The following is a 9,502-nucleotide window of genomic DNA, read 5'->3' on the forward strand; positions in this document are numbered from 1 at the left end:
AATTAGATATTCATGTTTCCAAAATATTACGTATCTTATTACTAATTAAGAATTTTCTAGCATATATTGAGGAAAATATACTTAGATGCTTTTTTTATCAGTACTCTTCTGTGTTCTAAGTCCAAACGCTGATTTCATCTCATGACGATATGAAATCACATGTCCGCCTACTAAACCAAGTACTTCTGAGTCTTCGACACTTCTATGAATATCTCAGAGCTCTGGAATTCTCATATCATTACCATATTCAAATCAACAAACATAAATAACATAACAATATACTTTAGCTTGAAATCGAAATTCAGAAGAAAAAAATGTAAAATATAATTTTAAAAACTCTTAAACTTTTATAAAACACTTAGGGTCTTTTTGAAATTGCCGTTGGAAAGCCAAAAACACTTTTTAGAGAACTTAAAAGTGTTTGGTTAACATATAAAACTGCTTTTAATGGGAAACAGAAGTAGTTTTTCTACTATTGCGAAGAAGTTAAAATTTATGTTTTTTAAAAAAAAAGCAGAAGCAGAGCAAAAAATTATTTTTTCCAAGACCAAACTATCCTTGCCATATATACATATTTACCAATACATGTGTATACCCTTCGTTATACCTTTAGGATGTTAGTGTCCTTATTGTCCAAATTTTAGTGCATATATACTTTTTATATTAATGATGGTAAACGTTTCTCAATCTTAACCATCGATCAATTATTTGTTAAACTTCTATCCAAAAATTTTTAAAAACCCATCCGAATTATTAAAAATCCACCAAAATTAATATAACCCAAGACCCCTAATCAATTCACTTAATTTCAAATTAAGAGACTTAAAACACTTATTTAGCAGCATCCTTTCCCCAATCTTCATCCCAAATTCATCCTTATTCTCAACAAGATATCCTTAAGATATCCTCTTGTCCTTCCCTTATTCCAATTTTTCTTAGAGGAGATTTTTTTGGGGTTTCAATTAATTCATGACTGGATTCCAAGAACTGAGCCAGCAGTGAATCTTCTTCTACTACTTCTTGATGTTGCTCTTCCTATTATAGATTTGGTGGGTTTTCATCTCTTATTAATGGAGTATCGACTGGAAACTTCCCTAAGGCCATGGCGGCGAAAACAACGGAGACACTGATGGATAGTTAAACGGAAGTGAGCGTAAAATTGTGATGAATGATGGTGAGATGCCTCAGATTTAAAGTCAGATTGAGCTCCTTGTATTTCTACTTCAACTCCATCTCCATTGTTGTCGTTTCCATCATCTCGTCGTCAATCTCGATTTTTAATCTCCAAAAGGTAAACTTTTTCTCTTTTCTCAAAGTTAGGGTTTCATCCATTTTTTAGTTGCTTAAAGATATGTTGAGGTTGATAAGAATCAATCCGTGATTCTAAATGCTTTTTTCAAAATCTTCAAAGCATTAATCTTGGTTTCCTCTATTGTTGGGTACAATTTTTCACTCAAATTGACATCACTAATAGGTTGTTGATTGTGTGCGATATTGTATAAATTATGCTTTGTTTTAGCTGCATTTGTTGTGGTTTGTTGTCTGAACATTATATTTATTAGCTTAGCTTCCAATAGATAGCATGGTGAAGGTGACATTTGACGTTTGACCTATAGTTCATATCTGCCCATTAATAACATGTGCAGATTTATTAATAGCTTACTATATTGCTTCAACAATTATTAATCTTTATTTATGTTAGTACTTGAATTTCCTTATTTACTTTTGTCAAATAAATAAATATCATATGTAGAGAAATGTATGGATAGAGAGGAGTTGTGGCCTGGGGTTTACATAATTTGAAGCAAATAGATTATTGAATTGATACTTTTAGAATAATAATTATAATATATAGTACAATTACTATATTTTCCCCATTTAACTATTTGTTAGTAATAATGGGAAGTGATTTTGACCTGGCCAACATGTTTAGCTTTTTATTTCTAAATAACAATAACAATGTGGTCGCACATATGCATAAGATATTTATCAAAGGAGTATATGTACAAGTTTTTTCTTGCATAAACATCAATAACCTTAATTAACTATAGCCAAAGGTTGCAAAATTATTCGTTGAAATCATAATTTACCTAACTTATTTAAATGACATGACGATATTTGATTGGTCAGAACATGTCACATGTACATATATGACACATTTTTTTGGCCTTTTATTTGACTAGGCATGTCATGTTATTTTGACATGTAGCATGATCCTATTGAGTTATTCATTTGACTTTGCATGCCCTGTGTCATGACCCAAACCGTCGTGATTGGTACCCATACTAACCCTTTAGTAGGAGAACTAGTACTACAACCCAAACTAAACAACTTCAACCAAAAACTAAGGCATTTAAAGATACAGAGGTAGGTTTAAATACATAATTAAAGTAGAGTTCCCATAAACTCCAAAATATCTAACAACGACTAACAAAACATTGCGAAATATTCCCTAGAACCAGAAGGTCAATATACAAAAACTCTAACAAGGAACCATAAGTCTAAAGGAAATGGGTACAACCCAATTAAACATATGAATATCTAAAGTACTAATCTAAGTCCAAATAAAATGGACTGAGAAAAAAGAGAAATCATGGTTGCCTGGAAGAACTGGCTCACTCTTGAATTCGATCGATCAATGGTCTTCTAAACGAGGGCTGTCAGTAGCTACCTTAATTAATTGTTTTCAGTTGTGTGGAAGAAATTTTTTCTGTATTTCTGGATTATTTTTCAGTGTTTTTCTTAAATGGCAAGGTAACTCGTTGTCACATCCCGAGCCTACATCCTGGGCGGATTGGCACTCGAAGACCATTGTTGGCCCCAAGCGAACCCTTGCCCTGGCTTACTTAACTCATCGGAAGAATTAAACTCAACAAAGGTAAGTTCATATAATAAACTGGAATGAAATAAAAGAATATTCAACTGGCCATTAATGCAAATTGAAGTCTCAACATGGAATAATGATAATGAAAAGACTAAAGAACTAACATTTGACTGTTTATGAAGCCTCTAATAATAACTGAGATGGATGTTGGGACAAATCCCACAACATCCTAATGAACTAAATTAGAAAACAATGAAATAGATCCTCCGAAATGCAAAGAGGCTCACCAACAGACTCTGAACTACTCACTGGATCAACGATGCGCCAGAATGCCGATCCTAGTTACCTGCGTCTGCATCATAAGACGATGCAGGCCAACTGGCATCAGTACATTGAATGTACGAGTACACGAGTTGGAATGCTAAACATAACATAGGCTTGAAAAGGATCTGAAATAAACACTTACCTTGGCTCTTCTCAACTCATGAATACTTAATTGAACTCATTTAATTATAAAGCAGTTTAAAACAAGTGCAATATAAAGAAAAAGAAAACTTATTAAAACATGTTGTCAACTCAAAATCATAAAATCATAAAAGACATATCATGATCCCTCTCAAAGTCTACTTCTTCAATGCATGAATGAAGTCCCATACCCCCATCCATACTAAGCAGAACCCTTTGAGGAACCATGCAATTACTGATGTGGGAGTTTCTCTAACCGACAACCATCACTTAAGAACAATAGTGATGATACAACATTATTAGCCCCACGCAGCCCGAGCCATCCTATACCTTGATGTGGTATAGGACCTGAACTACTAACTGGATCCACTAGTCTATGTGAAAATGATTCATCTAAAAAGTATGACCCTTTTCTACCCATGATGGGTACATGGTTTAAGGGGGATGATAGTTGTATAAACTCTTCCCCATCGGTGCTCAATACTACTCCCAAAAATTTTATATTATATTAGCTCTCTATGTTTAAAAACATACGTCTTCACTGATTTGAGATTAGTGCTCAAAAACTTAGCTCAAAGGCTATCTTGAAAATCAATGTTCTCCTTTCTTGCTTCATTTAAAAAGCGATTACTCTTTTCTGAAAACTGGCCCGAAGACTCTTTGAAAATCTCAGTTTCCGTTCTTATTTAAATGTGAAAAACATTTTAAATATCATTGGGAAATACTTAATCCCCCATATGTTTCTTTGAAGAAAAGAACTTCAACTTTACTCTTTACTGAACTCAAAACTTAAGTCTTAAAACAGAGTTTAAACATTTGTTAATGACTTTTTGAAAACTTTAAGAACTTATCTTAACTTGACTCTTGACTTCTCTTGACTTTGATCTTAACTACTCTTGGTTTGACTCTTAACTGATCTTGACTTGATTCTTAACTGATCCTTGAATTGAATTATGGATTCAAGGATTAGGATTNAAGAACTTCAACTTTACTCTTTACTGAACTCAAAACTTAAGTCTTAAAACAGAGTTTAAACATTTGTTAATGACTTTTTGAAAACTTTAAGAACTTATCTTAACTTGACTCTTGACTTCTCTTGACTTTGATCTTAACTACTCTTGGTTTGACTCTTAACTGATCTTGACTTGATTCTTAACTGATCCTTGAATTGAATTATGGATTCAAGGATTAGGATTTGTGATTGGAAAGATCTCATAATGTTTAGGAATGACTTTGAATAGCAAAACCTGAGAAAAGTTACGAAATCATCGTCTTGGAACAAGTCCACGACGCAGAGATGTTTCTGAATAAATGCTCATGAAATTAATTTTCGAGACAGATGAGTCTGCGTCATGACGGCACCTACTATAACCCACCAGTAGGTAAGCCCACCCATAACCCGGAACAACAAGTAATGGGCCCGAGGGCAGATACTAAACAAGAGGAGGAAAAAATTAAGATAACACTATAAACAGGCGGAAGAAAACCAAAACACATATACAAATAAAGATCCCTCCCAGAACCTGGAAGTCACTAGTACAGAGCTACTAACAAAACGAGTACAACTCCCAAAAGTGGACCATAGTGACTGGACTATCTCGAAAGGTAAAAGACAAGTCTATATACACAAATGGAGACTAAAATAGTACAAAACGCCGTGTTCTCACCCCTGTCTCCGGATCAAACTACTTCAAACTGGATCAACGCTAGCCAGAGATGCTCGGACCTACATCACGAAACAGATGCAGAGCGTAGCATGAGTACCAAAACAACAGGTACCCAGTAGGCATCATGGGCCGACTGAACTTGAAAAGTAAAGGCAATATGAAAAGAAGGAATAACAGAAACCGAAGTCAAGAACGAAAATCTAACTAACAATGGAATGCACACGAGTGTAGAAAGAACTACCTAAAGTAATCTATAAGCTAACTACACCTAACTGGACCCCATAAGCCCAGAAGGTACACTTATGTGCAAGTTAAATAAAAACCCGAACGGACCCCCATAAGCCCGACGAGTACACAGAACAACTATAACTAAAGGGAATTGCATATAAGAACCCAAGAATGGAGAACATCGANTGTTGTTGCTGATTCCTTGAGCAGGTTGTCTATGGGTAGTACCTCCCATTTTGAGAAAGATAAGAAAGAGTTAGCACAAGATGTGCATAGACTTGCACGGCTAGGAGTTCGACAAATGGATTCCACAGAAGAAGGAGTGGTGGTAATGAATGAGACTAAATCATCATTAGTGTCATAAGTAAAAGGAAAGGAAGACCAAGATCCTTTATTGCTTGAATTAAAGGCAGGTGTTCATAAGCAAAATGTGATGGCTTTTGAACAAGGGGGAAATGGTGTTTTGAGGTATCAAGGTAGATTGTGTGATTGATTTCAAGGGTAATTGGGATGACTACTTATCTCTCATTGAGTTTGCTACAACAATAGTTACCATTTAAGCATCCAGATGGCTCCTTATGAAGTTTTTTATGGGAGAAGATGCAGATCTCCTATTGGATGGTTTGATATTGGTGAAGCTGGGTTGATAGGACTAGATTTAGTTCATCAAGCTATGGAGAAGGTGAAAGTGATTAAAGAGAGGTTGAGAACGACGCAGAGTCGTCAGAAATCCTACACTGATGTTAGGAAAAGAGAGTTAGAATTTGAAGTTTATGATTGGGTGTAGTTAAAAGGTTTCACCGATGAAGGGAGTTATGAGGTTTGGTAAGAAGGAGGAACTTAGTCCCCGGTATGTTGGCCCTTACAGAATATCTAAGAGGATTGGCAAAGTAGCTTATGAATTGGAGCTACCACAAGAGTTAGCAACGGTTCATCCGGTATTTCATGTCTCCATGTTGAAGAAGTGCATGGGCGATCCTTCATCGATTATACCAACTGAAGATATTGGGATCAAGGATAGCTTATCTTATAAAGAGATTCCTGTTCAGATTCTAGCTCGCCAAATTTGCAAGTTGAGAACAAAGAGGTAGCATCAGTCAAAGTCCTTTAGATGAACCAATTTGTTGAAGAAGCTACTTGGGAAGCTGCAAATGATATGAATAAGATATATCCACATCTCTTTGAGTCCGGAGAAAATGCAGACCAAGGTACTAATTCTCTTTTTAGTACTCTTTAAATTATGAGTGAGCATGTTGTTTGTTTGTATTTGCTTGATGGGTGTTTCAACTTGATGTTACCACCCTTAGCCTAGTAAAAGTAATCTCATTCGTGGAAGAATATTCCCAAGGGGGAGATATTCTAACATTTCGCAATTTGAAATAACTAGGAAGAAGATAATAATTGGATATAGTCGTTTTCGAAAAGAATGAAAATCTGGAAATTTGTTTAAGTTAGGAAAAGTTGAGTTTTGGTCAACTTCAAACGGTCCTAACTCATAGCTCAATATGAGTTACGTGTACTTCTAGATATTGTTGGAAAGATCTTGGAATGATCTTTCCAACGCCACCAAGTTTGCACGATTATGAGTTTGTATGAGTAAGTTATGCTCTTTGGAAGTTGGGCTATTGGATTAGGAAAGTCTAATCCGGATTTTGGAAGGGTAATTTTGTCTTTTCCTTACCTAATTATTCTAATTCGTTTTTAGGAGTTTAATTGGGGTGAAGTCAGATTTTAGTCAGTTTTAGAAAATTGAATTTCACGCTAGGGTTTGGAGAAAGGTGAAAAGAGGAGAAAGGAGAAGAGGAAGCAAGATTCGTCAAGATCGTCGAGTTTAGCTTGTGGATTTCATCGGGGGTAATCCCTACAAGGTATGTGAGATCACATAGCGTTGGGTTAGTTCGGCCATGCGCCAAACATGATTTAATTCAACGAATTTAAGTCTTTGAAAGTTTAGAAATTGAGTTCTTGATGAACATTGTTGAAGGTTTCGTTGAATTCTTGTGGGTTGTGTTGTTGAAATTTCTTGGGATTTGATTCATGTTTCCGGGAATAATTTCGATTTGAATCTATTATATATTTAGGGTAAAAATGAATCTAAGCATTTGGGGAAAGAACTATTGAAGTTTAGAGTTGAAAAACGAAGAAGAAAAGTTGTCAAACACCTAGGGAAGGGGGTGGGGCGTCGCGCCAGCCAGCGTACCACAAAGCAGCCTCTGAATGTGGGGCTCTGGGGAGATGCGCCAACAAGAGCCCCCCAACTTGCCCTCTGAATTTTGAGGGCTGGCGTCCTGCGCCTCTCAGAGCGCCAGGGATGCCAGTTCTCCTCATTCCTCCCCTATCTTTTCATACTAGTTCCCTAGTGATGTACCTATGTTTTCTAGATGATTCCAACACTATAAGGTACGTCTAAACAACATGAAATAATCCATAAACATGAGATCATGAACCTTGAATCCATACTTCAATTCAAGGAAAGTTAAGAGTCAAGTCTAGAAATTAAGAAGCAAGTCAAGAGAAGTTTTTAAAGTTTTCAAAAGTCTTTCACAAACGTTTTAACTTTGTTTTAAGAATTAAAGTTCAAGTTAAGAAAAGAGAAAAGTTTTAGCTAGTTTTTAGTTAAGAGTAAGAGTATAGTTCATTCTTCAAAGTTTATATGGAAACTAAGTATTCCTAAGAGTTAAAATGTTTTCACCTTTGACTTATGTTCATATTTGAGTTGCCATTTTGGCTAAGTTAAATGTTTATTTTTGAAAACACTATGGGCTCAGTTTGAGACAGTTGAGTTATTTAGCATTTGAATCCTTTTCTTAATGCTTAAAGTCTTCCGCTAAGTAAGTAAGCCAGGCCAAGGGTTCACTTGAGGCCAGCAATGGTTCTGGAGTGCCGGCCACGTCTAGGGTGTAGGCTTGGGGGGTGACATCTAACATGTACCTATGATTCGTAATTAGCAAATTATAGATTTGGAGCCTAATNTTGAGTTCAGATAACTCACGTCTCCATAAACCATGTAGCCATCATGAATAGAAAAGGGTCATACTTTTTAGATGAATCCTTTAATGCTTTTTAGCATAGACTAGTGGATCCACTTAGTGAGTTAGGTCCTATACCCCCGGCAAGGTATAGGATGGTCCTTGGCAGCGTGAGGTAAAATGTTGTATCATTACTATAGCTTTCAAGTGATGGTTGTCGATTAGAGAAACTTCCACAACAATATTTTGATATTTTTATATACATCAGTTTATTTATATTTTTACATACATCTCAGATTTATATGTATATTTACATACACACAGAGTTGACATCATGTTTTAAATTTTTTTTCTTTATATTGCACTTGTTTTTAAACTGCATTATATTGAAATGAGTTCAGTTATGTTGAGTTGAGTTGAGCCAGGTAAGTTCTTCAGTTCCTTTTAGATTCTTCTCAAGCTTAAGTTGTGTTTAGCATTCCAACTCGCGTACTCGTACATTCAATGTACTGATGCCAGTTGGCCTGCATCGTCTTATGATACAGACGCAAGTAACCAAGATCAACATCCAGCGCATCGTTGATCCAGTTGAACTTCAGAGTTGTTGGTGAGTCTCCTTGCTTCTGAAGGATCCCCCTTTTCATTACTTTATCATTTTAGTTCATTAGGATGTCGTGGGCCTGTCCCGACATCCATATCAGTTGTTTTAGAGGCTTCATAGATAGTTAGTTAGATGTTAGTTCATTCGTCATCATTTTGTTATTGGCTTATGTTCATATATGAGTTGCCATTTTGGCTAAGTTAAATGTTTATTTGTGAAAACACTATGGACTCAGTTTGAAACAGTTGAGTTATTTAGCATTTGAATCCTTTTCTTAATGCTTAAAGTCTTCCGCTAAGTAAGTAAGCCAGGCCAAGGGTTCACTTGAGGCCAGCAATGGTTCTGGAGTGCCGGCCACGTCCAGGGTGTAGGCTTGGGGGGTGACATCTAACATGTGCCTATGATTCGTAATTAGCAAATTATAGATTTGGAGCCTAATTAAGTTTATTTTTGTGGCTATTTGTGAAATTTCTCCTAGGGGTGTCCAAATGAACCCAAATATAGGTAACCCACCTAATTTGTCTAGAATTTATGGGTTGGGCCCAAGATAATTTAAATTGAGTTCAATCCCAACTCACTCAAGTCTTAATCCATTTTAATATAATCTTCAATTGAGCTCAATTTAATCTTCAATTTCAACCTGTTTAAAACTCTTTATTTGTAACTTTTTGTTTTACTTTAATTTCTTGAGTTGAAATTCAAATTGTTGTTACAAAAGTTAAATAATAATATGTTAAAAAATATTGAG

Source organism: Solanum stenotomum, chromosome 7 (assembly GCF_019186545.1).
Source record: "Solanum stenotomum isolate F172 chromosome 7, ASM1918654v1, whole genome shotgun sequence".
NCBI lineage: Eukaryota > Viridiplantae > Streptophyta > Magnoliopsida > Solanales > Solanaceae > Solanum > Solanum stenotomum.